This window comes from Triturus cristatus, chromosome 5_1 (genome assembly GCF_964204655.1).
Source record: "Triturus cristatus chromosome 5_1, aTriCri1.1, whole genome shotgun sequence".
NCBI lineage: Eukaryota > Metazoa > Chordata > Amphibia > Caudata > Salamandridae > Triturus > Triturus cristatus.
Genome location: NC_140587.1, coordinates 585,375,484 through 585,396,828, shown reverse-complemented (window position 1 = coordinate 585,396,828; position 21,345 = coordinate 585,375,484). Strand labels below are relative to the sequence as shown.

Genomic DNA, 21,345 nt, shown 5'->3' with positions numbered 1-21,345 from the left:
TTATTTAACTCCAACATCCTGCCTTAGCGCTGCTTCAGAGCGCTATAGAAACAAACTTGGGGGCATATTTACAAGCCGGCTATACAAAATTATCGCCACTTTTGCGGCCGTTTTCAGCCGAAAAGCGGCGATAATTTTATCGCCTAATTAGCAAGCTCACGCTTACGCGTGAAAACTTGCGTTAGCGTAGGAATTCCTAACGCCCAGCTCTGCATCTCTGATGAGATGCAAAGTGGGCGTTCCTGAGCTGACATGACAGGAGAAATGTCGCTAAGCGGCATTTCTCCTATCATCAAGCCCCACGCTATGAATCATAGCGGCAAGAAAAGTAGCGATAACCCCTGTTATCGCTACTTTCCTTACGCCTGCTTCAGGACTGACTTAGCCATGATATCCTATGGAAGGTGGATATCGTGGCTAAGTTTGTGAGTCCCTATCATCAAGCTAACGCCACATTGCGTGAGATTATCGCTGGGTTTCCAGCGATAATCTCACGTTAGGCAGTTAGCGTGAGGATTTTATCGCTTTTGAGATAAGCGTTGCTAATAGCACGCTATCTCAGCGATAAAAATCCACGTTAGCTGGAGATAATTATCCTAGCGCTAAGTGCGCTGAGCGATAATTATCGCCGGGTGTTGCTGATATGCCCCTGAGTCTTGTCAAAGTTCACGTGTACAAGTAGCAAGAAAACAGAAAGAGTTCCCAAATAAGGGGTGAAAATATAGCTACATGTGCACAAAAGAGCTTAAAAAGAGCGCACTCGTATTTAATAGAAAAACTGCCCTTTAAGTTGTTTAATGATGGTTTTACACGGGAAATTTAAAAACAATATAAAACGCGGCTGGCCTGCGTGCTTCGCTGTTACATCGCAGCACTGATGCTGATGAATATTTTATTTGTCCGTCTCATGGTTTCCAGCTGGATACACGATGCCAGGACAACAAAAACAAGACAAAAGTAACCGGACTCCCGCCGCACTCAGGCCTGCGGGAGGAGCGGGACAGGCAGGGTGCTGCTGTTCGGGGACGGAGCAACAGGTAAGGGGCTTGTTTCTGCTGCGCCCTTCTTTCTACACCCAAAACTAGCAGCTTGGGAATTGCCTTCATGGATGTAAGTCCACCTTTGAGAGCAACTATGCCATAAAATGCCACTTAAATGTTAAAACAACATGGTTGTTTGTCTGAATGTTATAGTGACCTATTTTATACAGTACTATAATCACTAATGCCGTCCGCAAGGAAAACACCCTCAAAAGCAAGTGGCAAATAGCAGTGTCTTCAAGACTTGGTTACTGTGTAAAAGATGTTGGGCTTGTTAAATGAGGCGAACACGTTCATCCGGGACCGTATTTCGCGCTCAAATTCTACATTGCAGCGAGTGTAAACGCAGCCAGAAAGGCGAGCAGGTTCTCTGTTACCGACAGGTTTCTGTATGTCACTGGAGCTGGGCTACAGGCATGAGTGGAAGCCCTGTGCTCCGGGGCTGCATTGGCGGCCTTCAAACCGTGATGATGTGTGATGTCCTTTTCTTGCTAAGTCCTCTTAATGCTTTGAAGTTTTCGTACTAAGGACTGTATTGTTTGATTTCAAACATCTTAAATATAATAATGTAATATTTTAGCTCCATATAATTAGCATGTGGGATCCTTCATATATAGATATAACCGTAGAAGTTTCAACAGAGACATATAGCACCATTCTCCCCTTAAGACTTCAGTAGAATGACGCCTCGAGGAGACATGACCTTTAACCTTTTGACATATGGTTACCCTCACAGAAGTCATTTTGTTGATTTGGTATGCCTTAGTTGAGTATGATATGTATATTCTAAGAGGCATAGACTTCTACATCTCAGATCCAAGGGAACTCTAGCATTCTAGCAGACATCTCTTTCCCAAGGAGACCTATATGAGTCATGACACCAGATATCCACTAAACCAGCGGTTCCTAATCTTTTGTCTTCTGTGGACCTCCATTGACTCACTACTGGAAGCCTGGGATCCCCAACTAGGCAATTTCTATGATATGAACCTCAAAACACTGTACTGTAGAAAAGCATGTATTTATCAAGCAGATAGAGAAATGATCGAAATTATTTAATTCACAAACAAACGCAGGAACGAACTTTCTTATTTTAATGGGAAAGTTGGAGCTTTTCAAAATCTAGTTTTATCTTTAAAATACGAAGCCACATGCTAGACCTTAGCATATCACTCGGTCTTTCGTGCTCTGAGCGAATGGTTTTTGTGTGTGCATACAAATTGCTGCTTCAATTAAGGCTACCAATAGTCCATACTAAATTCTGTTTGCTGTACTTACTTGTGCTGCTGCCACAAATCAAGATAATGGGGCTGATTCACAGAGCTAATCAGAGATAAAATCCTAAACTTACTACTTTTGGTATTCACAGAAGGCATTTAGTAGTAGTAAAGTTAGGACTCCTAACATTACTACTACTAAACTGCAACAAAATCCTAACTTTATGACTTTCGCTATTCACAAAAGGCATTTAGTAGTAGTAACGTTAGGAGTCCTAACTTTACTACTACTAACTGCCTTCTGTGAATACCAAAAGTAGTAAGTTCAGGGTTTTATCTCAGTTTAGTACTAGTAAAGTTAGGAGTCCTAACTTTACTACTACTAAATGCCTTCTGTGAATACCAAAAGTAGTAAGTTTAGGATTTTATCTCAGATTAGTTCTGTGAATTGGCCCCGAAGTTATCAACTTAATTTTTAGCTTTCAATTTAGAATTTCTATACATATACAGAATGTTTAAAAGCATTCATTTTTCAATGTAGCTTTTTATATTTCTACTTTATTAAACTGCTAATATAAGTTAATTTTAGAAACAGCAGCGGTCCCCTGACCAGGCACCACGAACCCCCAGGAGTCCGCGGATCACAAGTTAAGAATATCTGCACAAACCTCATCCATAACTGTTTGATGAAGTAACCATTACCTGATCACCATCAAACCCATGGTTCATGCATACTAGGGACTATCTTCCTATAGCTATGCTTCAACTCCTTGGTCCTGGAGAGCCTTGACACTCTTAATGTTTTCAAAAGCATAGAAGGAGAGGAGTTGGCCTAATGGCTAGGGCGGTCGGCCTCAAATCTGGGGAACTGGGTTTGAGTCTCAGCAATGACGCTCAACATCCTCTGATTCTGGGCAAATCACTTAATCTCCCCCTGCCTAACAAAAAATGAATGTGTCCTCATGTAATGCAACTTGTGCTATGTAAAGCGCTCTGATATCCGATTCAGGTCAAGTTCGCGCTATATAAAACTCTGTCAAAAAAAAATTCAATTGTTTTGCTGTCTCATTAAGAAAACTTTAAGCTAGAATGTACTAATTTCCTAACATATCTATTTCTCTCTCTCCCGCACACACACGCACACACACGCACACACACATGCATATGCACACACACATGCACACACACTTGCACACAAACACACACATCTATACACACAGGACCATGGCCATCTTGAGTAATCTTGAGTAAGACCCAAGATCAGGCCAGCAAAACGAGCTCTAAAGCAGTGAGGATTATGAACAACAACAATAAACAGAACTTCTGTAGCGAGCACTACCTGTGAAACATGTCTTGGTGCTGGTCTTGCTTAACCAAACAAACGTATTTTAAACGTCAGACGGAACATAGCAAGAGTGGGTGTGAGCCAGAAACAAAGGGGATAGCATTCAACAAGGAGGATGCTGGTACTTGAAAAGCTTGACTACCTTAGGTTGTAAGATGAAATTTACAAACTACTAGTACTTGATTTTTACTCGGCAGGTCAGTATTTAGGAGACGTGGCTTTGACCTAAAAATAAGGTATTGAGGTCTTTGTGATTCAAACATTTGAAGGTAAAGCAGGATATGGTCAATTAACTGTAGCTGATGTAATACTCTGCATTACTGAGTAATTTTCTTAGTCCTGCTGTGGCTTCAACAGTCTCAGTTTATCCTCTTTGGAACTGATGCACCAGAGATTGGCAGAGTCTGGAATTATTATCTGGAAACTATTCATGGCCACCCTATTTTTCTGTCCCGACTGGTTGATGTCGCCTACCTTCAAAATGGCGCCGGTCAGGCGATTTCAGGTTGACGCCCTGTGTGGCCCACAAAAGGTGAGCAGAGGGGCCGACTAGACATCAGCCATTGTTTTCTTCCTTATCTTGTTTTTCTATGTTTATTGAATGGTTGGGCCCCGGAGGTTTGGGATCGCCATCGGCGTAAATCCTGAGTAAACCCTGGAAATCAAGCCTATCAAGCCAAGCTACTTGCTTCATATTGCTAAATATGATATAATATTATAATATTAATATAATATAATTGCTCCCCACAGACTATTGTTTTTGGATTTTATCTTTTGCTTTTTGAGGTTTGTGTTTGTGTACCTATTTAATTTGCTCTAATTTTATGAGGTAATCTGTTTTGCTACCTAATCTGCTCTTGATTTTTAATTCCTCCCTTGTTTATCCTACTCCCCTATTTTATCGTGTTTGTTTACCTATTTAATGTGATCCATATTAGCACTGGAATCTGCTTTTACTATCTTATCTGCGCCTGACTGTATTTCCTCGCTTATTTGCCCCCTTGGTTGATTCATCATATCTACCGTGTTTGTTTTACCTTTCTACCCTACTGAACATCAGTGTTGTAATTTGTTTTGCTATCGAATCTGCTCCTGATTTTTTTCCTCTCTTGCTTAACACTACCTCCTTATCTTGCCCCTGATTTTTCGACCCCACACTCTCCCAGCGCCCCCCTCTCCTCTCCTCTCCTCCCCTACCCCATCTCCTTTAACTTCCTTCTCTTTACTCTGTCTCCCTCTCACGTCCACCCAACATGCCCCTTCACAGCACTGACCATCACCCTCAGGACCATACCCTCTCTAAACACGGCCCCAACTCCTGGACCATTCTCTACCCCCCAAATCTCTCCAAACACGCAAGGAAAAATTTCAAACATAAACTCCTCATCCGCAACCCTGAAACACTCATTGTCGATAACTACCTCAGCCTCACCTCCCCCATTATTACCAACTACATCTTCTACTCCAAACGCCTTTCCAAATGGAAGAGCATCTTCCTCCAACACCTCCCTATCTCTAAATCAACCAATATCCCATATGGATTTAAAATATCCACCGCTCCCTCCCCAGCCTTTCATGTTGATATTGATATCTCCATCTTCAAAACAGGTAACATCCTCATACAAGCCTCGCCATCCCACCTCTCTATCTTTGAACACCACTTTAACACTATGTCTCTCCTCTTTAACCACTCAGCGCCTAACACTCCTCCTCCCCAAACGAACAGAACCCCCCAAACCTCTTCCTCCCCCCTCCCCCCACTCTACCTCCACTCTCAACCTCCAAAAATTGACCTCACCATCTCCCTCCCTTGACCCCCTATTGATAACGACTACCCCATCCCCAATTACCTACTTCTCATCCCCCACTTTTCTCCCTCTCTCCCCCTAACCCCCTTAACCCTTACTCCTCTGACCCCTCCTTGAATAACGGTAGCCCCAAACTCCTGTCACCTACTTATCATTCCCTTCCCATGACCCGCCCTCCCCTGTCCCCCAAACCTCCCTCCCCCTTACCCAACCATTCACTTACTCCACCGTCTTTTCCCTGCAATCACCTATCACAACTCCTCACCCCCCTACTCCTACCAATCCCATACACTCTCTGCTCCTCCCCTTCCTCTCTACCCGCCCCCCCTCAAGCTCTACCTACCCAACCCCCCAACCCCGCACCTCAACCCCCTATAAACACCCATCTCCTTCACATCCCCTCACCCCAACCCTCAATAATCACACATCCCAATCACACCAATATATTCGTTTCTCACTCGCTTCATGCCCTTTAATCCTCTCTGACCACATCACCTGAAGATTTCTGCCCCCTGTATAACCTAACCCCCCCACTCTCACTTAACAGCTCCGCCAGCCATCACTCCATACCTACTACCCTATCTCCCCCCTCACACAGTAGGCCTCCATCCGCAACTAATCACGACCACTCCCTATCCCCAGACCATTCTCCTCCCACCTCCCATGCCCCTTCATTCCTTCCCTGTACCCGGAATACCCCGAGCCTACACAACACTGTACTCGTCCTACCTACTTTAACTTCCGAACCCCTCACTCCTCCCAGCCCCGTCACCGCTCACCCCACACCATCTACCACATCTCCCCCTCACACATTAGTCCACCCTCTGCAAATAACTCAGACCACGCACTCCCGATACCTCCCCTCTCCTCAATTGCCCAGATCCTACACAACATTGAATGTGACCTATCTAATTTAACTACTGAATTTGCCCGACTCAGAAAAGACTTCTTCGTCCACAGCACCAGAACCCTCCCTCACCATAAAACCACCATCCTCCCTCCCTCAAACATCCCCAATAACAAACACAACCTTTGGAGATCACTCCCTCTCTGATGCCGTAAGTGTAGACCTCTCCGCACCTCGAACCATCTCTCCCCGTCCGACCTCGCCGACCTATGTAACTCCTACCTTCCTAATCTGCCAACCACCAACCCTCCACTCCCTTATGCCCCCATTCCTGTTATCATAGGGACAAATAGAACCCCCTCCTCCCCAGGTTCCCCCAGACCACCACCTCAACTTTCGCTGATCCACTCTTGCCCACCCTCCATACCCAACCCCACACCACTGAAATGCATGCTAGTTAACTGTCGCTCCACGGTCCTACACGGAAATCTCGGAAACCATCCTGAGTGAATCCATTGATATTGCATTCCTCACTGAAACCTGGCTAAATGACCACTCAACGAGCATACTTGACCTTCTCCCCCCCCCCCCCGGGATACTCTATTCTTAGAAAAGACAGACCTAACAGAGTTGGGGGAGGGCTAGCCATTATCTTCAAAAAGGAACTTCAGATTTCCCTTATCACTAACCCAGGCTACTCCTCATGCGAATACCTGGAAGCAGAACTGTTATCTCAAAACTCCCTCCCAATTCGTCTACACCACATCTATCGCCCCCCCGGGACCACCACAGCCCTTTATTGAGGACTTATCTGATCTACTGGCGCAATCAGCATTATCCAACTCAAAAAATCTCTTTCTTGGGGATCTTAACCTCCATTGGAATGATACCAATGACCCCACCATCTCCCTCCTCACTACACTTCTTGAAATCAACGAACTCAAACAACTCTGCCAATCTCCAACTCACACTAAAGGATCCATACTTGACGTCATTCTGTCCAACGATGATCTGACCTCCGTTACCAATATCATCCCCACTGACTGGTCCGACCATCACCTTATACTGTTCACCATTGCTACCTCAGCAAACCTCCCTGCCCCTAAAACTACCAGACCTAAGAAATTAACCAGAAACCTAAAAGGCATCCCCCCAGGAGTTCTACAATCGAAACTCCAAACTTCTTCTCATTCCCCCCTCCCAAAATGCGAATGAGCTCACTGAACTATTTAACAATACTGTTACAGATATTCTTGACCAACTAGCCCCGCCTAAACTCAAAAACCAAAGAAACACCTCCTCAAACTCTTGGTTTAATACAGAGATAAATAATGAGAGACGGGCACTCAGACTATCGGAAAGAACCTGGAGACACCATCCCTCAACCTCCCATCTTGCATTTCTCAGACATGCCAGATCCACTTACAAAAAACACATCCTCAAGGAAAAGGCATCCTTCTTCTGCACTCAACTTGACCGTGCCAAAAACAGACTAAGGGAACTCTTCAAAATCATCCGAAACCAAACTTCCCCTGCACCTCCAAATATGACAGCCTCATCAGACAGATGTGAAGAAATTGCTCACTTCTTCTCGGAAAAAATTGCCAAAATTGACCAATCCTTCCTCCCCACACAACTATCCTCCAACTCCCAATCCAATCCTGTCCTCACCTTTAATGCCTACTCCACATCCCCCTTACAGACGACACTCTCTCTCCTCTGCCCTCTATCCTACCGCTCCCCAGCGAGCCTCCTCACCCGCCCATTTCCATACACCCCCACCACTCCACAGGCCTCTCACCTTCCACATCTCCAGTAACCAACTCCCCTAAATCTCAACTTAAGAACAATGCCTCCTTGCTCAACTTTCTCCCCGTCACTGAGCTTGAAGTCCTCAATATAATTGGCAATCTAAAACCGTCCTCCCACACAAAAGACCCAATACCCTCCAACCTTGTCCTGCCCTTCAGCACATCATCACCCCATTCTGGACCAAAATCATCAACACCTCTCTCTCCACGGGCTATGTCCCCTCCTCCCTTCAGCTTGGTCAAATCTCGCCCATAATCAAAAACCCCAATGACCTAAATAATCTCCGCCCCATCACTAACCTCCCCCTTCTCTCAAAGGTACTTGAAAAATGTGTCCTACTACAACTAGACAAACACATTGAAAACTTCAACCTTTTCAATCTGGCTTCAGAAAAGGCAGCAGCACCGAAACGGCAATGCTCAATGTCATAGATGACATCCATCAATCACTTGACAATGGCGAGACCTGCCTTTTTATACTTCTTGATCTCTCCGCAGCATTCGATACAGTCAACCATTCCGCCCTACTTAATGTGCTTAGGACCCGTTACGGCCTTAATGGCACCACCTACAAATGGTTCATCTCTTATCTACAACACCTTACTCAGCAAATCAAAATTCAAAACTGTCTCTCAACCCCCACTCCTGTCTCCCTTGGAGTCCCCCAAGGATCTATTCTCTCTCCCTCCCTCTTTAACCTCTTTATGGAACCCCTCACCCTCATTCTTAACCAAGCAGGCATAAATTACCACCTCTACGCCGATGACACCCAAATCTATTACAAGATTAAAACTCATGCTGCCATTTTACACCTGAACAACACCCGTACCAAGATCCAAACCTGGTTCCATTCCAATCCTCTCAAACTCTACCCTAACAAAACCGAAATCATTCTCTTCTCTCCCAAAAATAACCCTCTACCCGTTCAATCATGGATCCCTGACCTCAATGCACTCAATTGCTCACTCACCCTGTCCAACTCCGTCAAATCTCTTGGCATCACTATCGACAACACCCTAACCCTTAATGTTCACATCAAAAACTCTGCCAAAGGAGCCCTCTTCACTCTCCGTCACCTCAAGAAAATCAAACCATTCATACCCACCGATGATTTCAAACTCGTAGTTCAGTCGCTTGTTCTGTCACGTATTGATTATGGTAATGCCATCCTTAATGGAATCCCCAAGGTACACCTAGCTCCAATCAAAGCTGTGCTCAACTTTGCTGCCAGGCTCATCACGGACTGCAAACGCTTCGATCATATATCCCCGGCTCTCAAATCTCTTAAATGGCTCCCTATCGAAGGCAGATCTGCCTACAAAACTACCTGCATTACTCATAAAGTCCTCCACCAAAACACTCCGCATTACCTCTCAAAGAAACTCCACCCTGCAGGCTCCACTCAACCTCTGAGAAGCACCAACACCCTACTCCTAATCCCACCTCTGCATAAAAAGAAAGCTACACAATCTCGCTCCTTCTCTGGCAATGTCCCTATTATCTGGAATGCCCTCCCAAAAAACCTGCACTGTAATCCCTCCTATTCTAGTTTCAAAAAAGACCTCAAAACCCACCTCCTCAATTATTATTGAGGTTTCTAACCTGTGTCCTACTCCTTATTTCTTATCTATCACACTATATTTGTTCAGTAATGATGTACCCTGTTCTCCTGTTTCACCATTTACCTAATTACTTAAATGTATAGCTCCTGCCCCTGTTTATTTATCTGGTTTTGTACAGTGCTCATGTTGTTTGTACTTTGTATATTTCAAATTTTTGTTGCACTACCTTTCATATGCTTTTATACCCTATGTGCCTTATACTATCCTTATCTTGTAAAGCGCTCTGATACCTCTGGGTCTAGCCAGCGCTATATAAAACCTTTAAAATAAATAAAATAAAATAAATAGTGCATTGCAGAAATGGGGTTAAGAATTCATGGACGTCCCAACTGCTGTATATCAAAATATTGACCATTAAAATAATGTGGTACTGAAATCTCATAATCAGAATATCGACAACTAAAATATAAAGCTTAGATACATTTATCTTAAAGTACCAAAATATGGACTACCCAAATATCTGCAATATACTAATAAGGACATAAATGTAATTGTAAATACTATTATTTTCATTTAGAATAAATAAAAAGTTATATTAGTTCAAAAGATAAAATATTTGAATACATAAATGCTATTAAAAATAATATTCATAGATTAATCTAAAAAATAATGAAATTAAATAATTGTTATTAAAAATGCATATAACTGTAAACAATCTTCAACGATTTATAAAAGAAATACTGAAACCTAATATATGAACTACAATGCGTGTATGATAAAAAAAAATCGATTTTTTAAATGAGAAAACCTGATATTAATTTATATAAACTATAAAGAGCAATATAAACTTGTAGGATTATTAATAATTCCAACGAAAAAATATAAACATATCAATAATATATTAAAACCTTTTATTATTTGAAAATGTATAACAAAAGTCAAAATGTTAAAATGCTATAAAACCAAAAAATTGAAAATAAATAAAACAAGGAAACCAGAAAAAAAACTTCATAAATAAAAAACAATTTCATAAAAAATGTACATTTAACCTATTTAAAATATCTAAAACAAATTCCAGACACAAGCAACTCAACAGTCCAAGATTAATTACAAAAAATACTAATACAAAAACAATTTAAATACACTATTTTAACTCCATTCCCACAAATATTGTGAAAATTAATACATTTCGGGGTGAGGGGTCAGATATAGGTGCCTATTACGATGTTGGTCGGAGTTTCCTCCGACCGACACCGCAGCGGAAACAGGACCGACCAACCTCTGGTCGGTGGTACTGACCGCCTAATTATGATGCGACCACACATGGTGCGTCACATTCTCCCATTTCTCTAATGGAGCTTGTTTTACGGCCGTAAACTGGCCGTAACACAAGCTCCCATAGAGAAATGGGAAATTGTGTCAATTCCTGCAACCCATGGTGCCTGCCATTGGGTGCAGGGATTAACAGGGGGGCACCATAGGTGCCACCCCCTGCCCCTAACCGGAGGCCGCAAGGGAAAGGGGGCCCTACTAGGGGCCCCCAAACTCGCTTTCCAACATGGTGTCTTTGTCGGAAAGGCCGGCATGAAAACACTTCTGGAAACCGTGTATCCTAATCCGGACGTCTTAAACCGCCATCGATATGGATTACGGGACGGGTCCGACTGGCCTAAGGGCTCCTTGAGCCCATCGAAAACCAGCCGTATTCACCGGCTAGTTTTAATTCCAACCAGCTGTATCGTAATCAGCCGGTCAGAAGTGGAACCGACTATGTCGGTCGTAAAGCCTCCGACCTAAGGTCAAAGGCATTATGACTGACATCGTAATAGGCCCCTTAGTATTCTTACTCTGGTCCAATAAATACTGGGGAAAGAGTATTCATCGGGAGAGGGAGGGAAAGAGATGGATAGTTTGGCTTAGATTTCCTATTAAAACTCCAATGTGGATACATTATGTTTTTGTATTGCATTGTAACTTTTGTATAACCCTTACTATCCTATGTGCGGTACTTACATGCTTATCCATGTAGATAGCAAGGTATACTATGAAGAATGTCTGGTTGGAAGAGTATTGTTTTTATTTTGAGGCTGTGTGGGTGCTGTTTTCATGATGTGCGCAGTGACCAACAAGGTTCAGTTACCTTGTTTAGTGATGCAGCACCTGGTGGTGTGATGGATGAAAGTATGTGAGGGTCAGACATGCTATTTATAATTGTAATAAGGACTAAAGCACAGCCCAGGCCCAATGTAGCCATATGAACAGTGTGATGTTCAATGTGTGTGTACCAAAAATAGGGGGGCAATCAGAGAAAATCCAGTAAACCAAATGGCAACATGTGCCAGACAGGGATGGTGTTGAATGAGTATAAAGAGGCCAAAATGTCCAGAATTTAAATTGGTGACATGAGCAGCAGACATACCCTTTAAAAGCAAAGATACTGCTAATCAAATACACCCCATGAATGAAGAAAGATATTGAAGAGCATACAAAGCTGGTAACCTGAGAGAAACTGCACAATCTTTAAAAGGCCAAATTTATTCATTCCAACAAACATTGGGGGAAATTTATATTTTGGGGCAAGGGGTTACATTTACAATTCTAATTCCAGTGAAACAAACATTTTGGAAAGTGCATACATGAGTGGGAAGATATTTCGTATTCTAACTCCAGTGCAACAAACATGGGTAAACTCCAATTTAAAAAACATTGAGGAAAGTGCATACATCTAGGGATTAAAATCAAATATTCTACCCGCTGACCAATAAATGTATATTAGAATATATTTTTGTTAAAGGACTCAAATAACTTATATGAAATCTTTAAATTAAAAAAAGACTTATATTAAAGGTAACATATAATTTACAAGTAGCTGAGACATCCCAATTTAAAAAAAAAGAAGAAATACATGTGAAAAAAGTTTCCAAAATAAATAAAATGTATTATACATTATTAAAACTAAATGCTATCTATACACTCAAATAACATAGCTAAAAGTTATTTCAGAAATTAAAATACCAATTTAAAAACGAACATTTCAATTAAATGCATTTACATTTAAATAAATCATAATAATAAGTTTGTAAAATGTACTGTTATACTGAAATTGTAAGTGATCTTTTCATATGAATAAATTAATCATTTTTAAATATTCACTACCACTCACAACCCTCAAGAAACACACAAACCTAAAAAAGCAATAAAACCAGTTATTAGCATTACAAAATAAGTCCAGTAAATAAGAAATAAATACCCAAAGAAATAACTACACATGTTAAAAATGTACATATTTTATTTCTAAATTAATTATTAATAAATGATTTCTTTTATATAAAGCTACACACCCAATCACCTCACTATATTATTTTTATTTTTAAAAAAGCATGTCATCAAATAATTAAATATTTGTAAAATATAAACATGCTAAAAAATCTGTTACAAATTAACATAATTAATAGTGTAATCCATTAACATCAACTGACGTATATTTTAAACAAAACACTAATGTCCCAATCCCAAATAAACATAAAAACCCAAAAATAAAAACACATAAATAATTATAAAGTAATAAAGATGTAAAAAAAATTAACTATGTAAAACTTTACAAAATTATGCTATGAACAAATAAAAAATAATTAACATATACTTTTAAAACATTCTGCACATCCAATCCCCAATACATCACTCAACCTAAAAGAAGTAATACAATCATTTAAAAAAGTATCAAGTTGCAATCACTCCAGACCTTGGCCATCTGTCTTATTTATGATCTAGGCAGAAGGACACATATATGGACTTCGTTGGTTTCTTGTGGAAAAGTAGATTCACTTCAAGTCACTATGTTTTGTACATCAATCCAGAAATACACTTGGCTACAGATAGCTCCACAGCCAATTCCACAAGTTTGCTCCCTCTCAGGCTCTCTGCTCAATGGCAAATAATAATCTGCCACTGCCCCATCTTAAAAAACATGGTGTGGTGGGCAGGTCTTTAGTCAGCTCACCTCCAAGCTTAGGAATGACCTTCAACGTTCTCTTAAACAGATAGAACTGCATTTACCTTTTAGAAAACAACTGAAAACCTTCCTCTTTGAGGGAAGCAGTGTTCTTGCCTCTGTCCCACTGATGAAGAAATGTTGATATTTGAACTTGGTTAGACACATAAAAACAACTCAATTTTCAAGGCAAGGTGCAGATCGGCTACAGGCAGAAACTCACCTTATACATCTTCAATGACAATAGACCTGACCCAATTGTAAACCTTTCAGTCAACACAACCGTGATGATCGAAACCAACAAACTGAAATTAGGAGTGTCTGACTTCAGATTCCAACTCTACTTTTCAGATGTCTTGTGAATTAATGTGCAACTTGGCTACCTCTGCGTAACCCAATACCACTTGCCCCTTTCATCCCCACAGACAACTTTCCAACTGCCTCAGCCCTTAACACTTTCACCTTCCACTCAACTACTCCATCACAGACAATATTCTCTAAAAAATGTATAAGACATTCTTCAGATAATCTCATAAAAACCAGAGCATTGTGGTAATTGACATACCGCTCAAAACATCAAAAGGTCAAAGTTTGTTACAATCTTAATTTTGGTATCTTGACTGGGTGCACACAAATATATAAAATGAAGGAAAAATATGCACGATTATATTACATTTAAACTTAAAATTTCTTAAAGCATGTCTTAAAAAGTTTACATTTTAAAACATATTCATAAATTCTAGTCAGGGCCAGACTCGAGATTTTATTGCATTAGACATTTCCTCAGAGGGCTAAAGCCAATGCAGGCCAGTGTTTGAAGGTGAAGGGCCTCTGTAGGCACCTCTTTCACTTTCTCCAGGTCACTGTAGTTAATTGCAGTAGGCTCAATGGGGGCTTCAGACAAGAAAAAGAGAGGAAGTAACAGAAAGCTAGTGAAATTGAGTGATATCAGGGAGGGAGGAAAGAGAGTAGAGAAATAGGGAGATAGAGAATGGATGGGTGGATGGATGGATGGATAGATAGATGGATGGAAGGATGGATGGATAAATCTTAGCTTGCATCGCTACATTGAGAACAGGTCTGTAGTTCATGGGGAGTGGGGACAGAGCCCACTGTAATTTGGAGATCTGCCATCTGGAAGTGTAAAATAAACCTCATCAAGTTGTATTTTAAAGATATGCAAATACCTATAAAGAAAATCACTTACATGCAGATTCCAAATCTTCCCAATCATTCACTTTGTATTTTTTGCATTTATTGCAGAATGCATAAACATTGCTAAATCTAGTTATATTCCTATGTGTTATATTATCCGTTTATGAAGATCTATATGTTCTTCTAAAGCAGGCTATATAGGAGTGATTCCTCAAATGGTAACACCCTCAACTCCATTCTCATGGCCATGTTTCCGCTATTACCTTTAAACTCTACCACCACCAAGATAAAGACCAAAATGCAAATAAGAAAAAAGCAAAAGGAACTCATCTTGCTATGATGTTCAACATAATCTCACTTTAGATCCACTTCTGACACTGCCATAAGTGGAAGTTCCTCAGATGACTTATGTGCCACCCCAGTCAAGCCCCTCAGGGTCATACACTCACGCTGACTGCTCAGTATCACTTTTACCTACACAGAAACCTCAACATGTTGAACTCACAAAATCATTTGAACTCAATGGTTGGTACTCTCCTCCTTCTCCTCCACAAATTGTGATATCAGACACTATTCTCAAAACCTAGTACCGACTTATATGACATCTTAGATCATAGAAAGGTGCCTAGTTTGAGAAAGGTTGCATGTCACAATACCAAGGACAAACAATATCGACCTGCCAAACTATTGTGTTAAAATTGCTGATTACTAGAAGGTCCTCAAGATAAATATATAGGTGTACAGATTTACTAAAGGTTTAGTAGCCTTTTATGGGGTGAAATGTCATAGTTACCTGGGCATTTGTTGGTCCAGGTCACAGAAAAATTACCTGCCTTTTCAGCTGAATATAATAAGTGACACTAAGATGTGTCACACTCACAAAAATCCAACAAAAATAACCATACTAAGATAACGCTTCCTGGCTGAAAGCATTTATCCGTTGCCCTCACAACTGTGGTGTAAAGGTCTCTCATGTGCCTCAGTTGTGTAACAAAGAGCTTCAGGCAGACTTTGTGCTGAGGCACTAGCTTAAAAGCCTTTTAGTTTGGAACACCATTGTTCAACAAATGTGTCAAAGCAAAAGATAAACAACAAATGGGAAAGCCAATAGGTCTGGCTTTAATGTGCTAGCACACAAAAGCAAATTTGTGCATAAAGGCAGGACTCCTTGACAAGACTTATACTATCATTAAATAGGATGCACACTTCATCTCACGCATTTATGATCTACTGAAGCTGTAAGTAAAATGTACATCTCATGTCTAAGGAGATGGAAGGCATTGGGCTTCTATAGTAAATGTGATTCTGACCTTGCATAAATACACTGATGATGGAGAAAGCGGGTGCCTAAGTAGGCCAGTTGCAAACCAGAAATCATAGTTTTCAGAAAAATCATCTGGTGGGATGCTGAATAAGGGAATTATATACCTACACAGGGCTTTATATACCTGCAACAGAAAATATGAGTGGAGAGAGGGGTTGTGTGGGTGAGATATAAGTGGACAAATAAAGTTATCATAGCAGAACAATGTTAAGTAATGGTTAATGGCACGTGATGTTTAGATAAGTGAGTTTTATTTTGGGTGAATAAGCATCTAGTTACTTTGAGGGTTTCTTCACATACTTGTACTTCATTCAGGAACCCCATGATGGAGTGGACGAGCGTGGCTTCATCTTGAGAAATGTATTCAAGGGATTGATAGATCTCCAAATCCATAGTTTCTCGAGGGCATCACATTTCTTTGTGGTGTTAATTGAATCTTAATGATATTGATACTTTGTCTAATTTGGAATTAATTACTAAGTTAAAATGTTCTAATAACAAGCAAGTCAGTCTTAATGTTGCATATTGTGTGAAATTTGTACTCATGAAAAAACAAATATGTTTGTTCATACTTTTTGTATGTTTATTGTGTATGTGGTATTTCTGTAGTGCAGATCAACAAGGGGAGGCAATGGAATTATAAAAAAGATGTATGCTATGTGATCTTATTTCTTCAGGCCCTGCATGAGATGTGCTGTGGCGTGCAGGATGTGCCAAAGGGCTGCCAGTGTGGAGTTTAGGAGCCATGGAAGGAAGGTGTTACCACCGTCCAGATGCCAGAGTACAAGGCTTGAACAACAGTTTTGTAGTTGCTTTCATGAAGAAATGGTTTCACTTTCTTTAGAAAAGAGAGCTGCCACAAGTCCATCGTTGCGTTTTTGGCAATGTGTTTCTTGAGGGTGAGGTTGGTGTCCAGGGTGAAGCCAAGTGACTTGCATAGAGTGAATGATGGGGTTCAAGCGAAGTTCATGAGCCAAGATTGCACTGTATCAGGTTTGTTATTCTTGGTAAATAACAGGAAATCTGCCTTGGCGAGGTTGAGTTTCATGTAGGCACTGAACATCTGGATCTGGAGAATGTGCATGCAGTGTTTGAGGTGCTGGATGTCTGAATCAGAAAAGACTTTCAACTAGAGATGTGTATCTTCTGCATATTGACAAATATTAATGCTGAGTGAGAAGAGCACCAAGCAGCTCCATGTAAAGGCTGAAGATGACAAGAGGACAGCATTGAACTCTGCAGATGATAGGGATCTTTTGGAACCTGGAGGTGTTCATGTGAACAAACTGTCACTGGTTGGAAAGCTCGAAAGATTAACAGTGTATGACATTGCTGGTGCATCCCATTCAAGACTCCAGAATACATATGAGAGTGGGATGGTTGGCTGAGCTGAAGAAAGATGAGTGATTCACCAATATCAAGAAGCATGGGCTCATCTTGATCAGTGTCAGGAGAGCATTGTCCACGATGTGTAAGGTAGCAGTCTCCATGCTGAAGCATTATTAGAAGACTGGTAGCTGTGCAGGAGATGTTAATGTCATTTTGGAGTTGAGCATAAACAGCTTTTTATTGATATTGTTTCAAAACCAAAGCACAACTATCATATCACAACACGTGTTTCGTCGCCCGGGAGTGCCCACAACTTCCTCAGGGCTGGAAGAGTAAATACAAAACTTGCTTGTAATATATACAACTCTAAAAGTACATTACAATGAGATACTGGTGGAGCCCACCAGAGATTACAAAAATATGTATCAAATCAGTGAACAAAGTTGAATGAATTGTGGGTATAGGTAGATAGAAAATTGGAAAAACGAGAAGAACATCCACGTTGCTGAAACAGAGTGTATGGAAAGTCAATGAGAATCAATATGAGTCTCCATGACCGTGAGAAACCAGTGCTACAACCTTAATCCCTAAATGTACAAGTATTGTGAGGATGAACAAATGAAACTACCTATAATGATAGATGACATATGACTTCTGAGAGGTGCTTGGTTACGAGATAGGAATTTAGATTTGATACTCATCAGGCTCATGTTGACATCATATTTCATTATTGGTTGCCATCATATAATATTTGGTCGGGTTTTGGCCTTATGCTATTTCTTTATTACAGACGTACTACATACGCTCTTCCAGACGGATACACCTTATTTCCTGCCCTAGTGGCCAGGACGGAAATATAACTGGTCCTAAGGTAGTTATATGTTCATATTAGTTACTCTTGCACTTGGGACTACTATTTGGAGTATCATGTATTGATCCATTTGCTCCTCTACCATTTTATGCCATAATCCTCATCTATATTCACTGCTTAGGTATGTTTTAATTTGAGTTTTGTCGTATATTGACTCTATTGAAATCATGGGTATATTTATCATCACTCACTTATATTTGTTCATCCTCACAATACTGGTGCATTTAGGGATTAAGGTTGTAGCACTGGTTTCTCACGGTCATGGAGACTCATATTGATTCTCATTGACTTTCCATACACTCTGTTTCAGCAACGTGGGTGTTCTTCTCGTTTTTCCAATTTTCTATCTACCTATACCCACAATTCTTTCAACTTTGTTTACTGATTTGATACATGTTTTTGTAATCTCTGGTGGGCTCCACCAGTATCTCATTGTAATGTACTTTTAGAGTTGTATATATTACAAGCAAGTTTTGTATTTACTCTTCCAGCCCTGAGGAAGTCGCGGGCACACCCGGGCGACGAAACACGTGTTGTGATATGATAGTTGTGCTCGGGTTTTAAAACAATATTGTGTGTGATCCCTAGGGATTACGAATTGGGAGGGGTGGGTGACCCTTCTTCCCTTGAACACCTATGAGATAATCCACACCAGATATAGTACTGAAAAGGGCAAGCACCACTACCAACCAGGGACCTATCATCCAATTATTGTGAGCTTTTTATTGATGTTGCTGATGATGGTATGTGAGGGAAGAGCCTGTAGTTGTCAGTAGCGGCCAGCACGGATCAGGAGTGTTGGGCCAGGGACCAATTTAAAAAAAAAAATACCTCACCGCCGCTCTCCTGCTTCCTCCCACGTCATCGCAGTCTCTCCACTCCTGGACTGGAACAGGAAGCAGCCAGGCTCCCTCCCCTAAGACAATCACAATGCTGCAATGTAGAGTTGTGATTGGTCTGAGCACCAAGGGTTGGCGCTCAGCCAGAAAATTTGGACCTGTTCATGTTCTCCAAGTGTTTTGTAAGGCAGCCTGTATGGAGAACATGTAAAGTGCGCATGACTCTTTGAGCAGCCCAAGAGAGATGGCCAAACAATCATGCCCACTTGGAGTAGGTAAACCACTCCTCCCCTGCCCTGCTCTCTGAGAAGAGCAGCCCACCCGCCCTGCAAAGCTGTGCAGCAGAAACAAATACAATGATAATATCCCTGAGTTATGTAATGTAATATAACAGGATTTCTAAAGCGCACCCCACGGGTATCCTGGTGCTGAGAATAACAGGGGTTCCCCTAAATGAACAAATTTACCCACCAGTTGAATATCCTGCACTACATCCTAGGGAAGATATATGTTTTAAGCTTCTTCCTAAACTGGAGGAACTCTTCTAATTGCTTGATGCTTGATGTTGGACAGGAGATTGTTCCACAGATGGGCGGCCGCACAGCTAAATGTTCTCCCTCCTAACCCGGAGGTTCTTATTCTGCCAGTACAAACCAGATGAGCAGTGGAAGATTGAAGGTTTCTTACGGGAGAATGTCAGACACATTTTTGTAGTTTCATAATGAAGAAATTAGGCACACCAAGTAGCAGGGCATTGCAGTAATTCAACCGGCTCAAACTAACACTTCTTAACCTTTCTTATTATCACTGTATTTGTTCTTTCTTCCACTGCTTTGCAGCAGTGGAGTGGGGCTCCTCCACCTTAGCAGAGGAGCCACCACTGGTAGTTGGAGAGCTCATCAGAGTCTAGTAAAGGTTTCTCTAGGAGTGGGAGAACCTGGCCTGCTTTAAGAATTTCTAGGAAGATACCTTGTGTGGGGGAGACATTGACATTCGTGAGTAGGTGTGAGAAAGCATTTCTGCAGAGAGCTTTCATGAAGAATAAGGGTTAGACATCATCTTCATAAGACATGGCTTGGGGCAGCTGAGTATGTAAATGAAATCTGCAAGAGATGGTAATTTGAAGGCTGACCATTGTGGAATTTCATGGGAAAGGATGGGTGTATGAATTGATGAAGGCTTTGTGTTGTTGATGTGCTGTCAGATCTTCTGTATTTTTTCACTGAAGAAAAGTTTGATAGCATTGCACTTTTATATAGATTGAGGAATAGGTGGGTCTGGTGGGGAGTTGCTGCAGTACCTAATTGTCTTGAAATATTTTTGGCTTCTGTAGGTGGCTATATATTTATAATGAATGTGAAAATGGTCTATTGCTATTAATCATTTTTCACTGTTTCTTTAATAAAAATAAGCTATTTGTTAAAAAGTAAAGGTAAAAAATAATTTCAAAACAGATGAAGGGGATTTCAGAGTTTAGAGTGATCTTGAGAAATTGAAAGAGTGCATTATGTGGCAACATAAGGCATTGAGAAGAACTGGGTTGGGGTGTATATAGATGCAACAGATAACATTTTGGTGCCATTCTTGTAAGCAAGTGATGTACTTTACCTTGGCCAAAGAAGTGGAAAATGGCAATCTGGAAAAAAAATGTTGACTTCTCAGAATTGTTTGTATTTTGAACAGTAATAGTAACATATACTGGCAAAGGTGTGTATTGTGTTTTTTTGGGATGGCTGGCCTGTTGTACAGGACCTAGTGTTACAACCATGCCTAGTGCACTTTGAATGCAGCATATTATGTTTTATGCATAGTTCATGGAGGACAAACAAAAGAGCATAGCTTTTGCTCAGTCTAGTTTCATTGCCAAAAGTCCATCTCAGAAGCAGACTGTAAAATGACATCATTGTTGTTTTAGAATAAATTATCTTGAAGTGCAAGAAGTCACTTTGGAGGCTTATGTACTCTTATTTAATAAGTGCTACAAAGGAAGTTCAGGCTGACCACCCGATGATGCCAGCGTAAGTTCTTTTCATTCAGTGGACTCTGGAAAGTGGGAAGCATTGTTCCAGGTGAATGACCAAGGTGGTGACAGTGACGTAGTTCTAATCTGAGATGTTACTCAAGGATGATGTAAAACAAATATAGTATCATTTAATTATAAGGTATTTACAGAGAGCTAAAGGTGTTGTGCTGGTGGGAGTGTTAG

At 40.9% G+C, this 21,345-nt stretch overlaps 1 protein-coding gene across 1 annotated transcript in view; it reads left to right on the top strand.

Moving 5' to 3' along the window:
• The first annotated feature begins 984 nt into the window (after nt 1-984).
• The window catches only part of DNAJC5B (DnaJ heat shock protein family (Hsp40) member C5 beta), a 210,583-nt gene continuing 190,222 nt past the window's right edge, over nt 985-21,345 (top strand). Inside the window, exon 1 of the mRNA XM_085604117.1 lies at nt 985-1,037. The gene's annotated coding sequence lies outside the window, so the exon portion shown is untranslated. The remainder of the gene's footprint in view (nt 1,038-21,345) is intronic.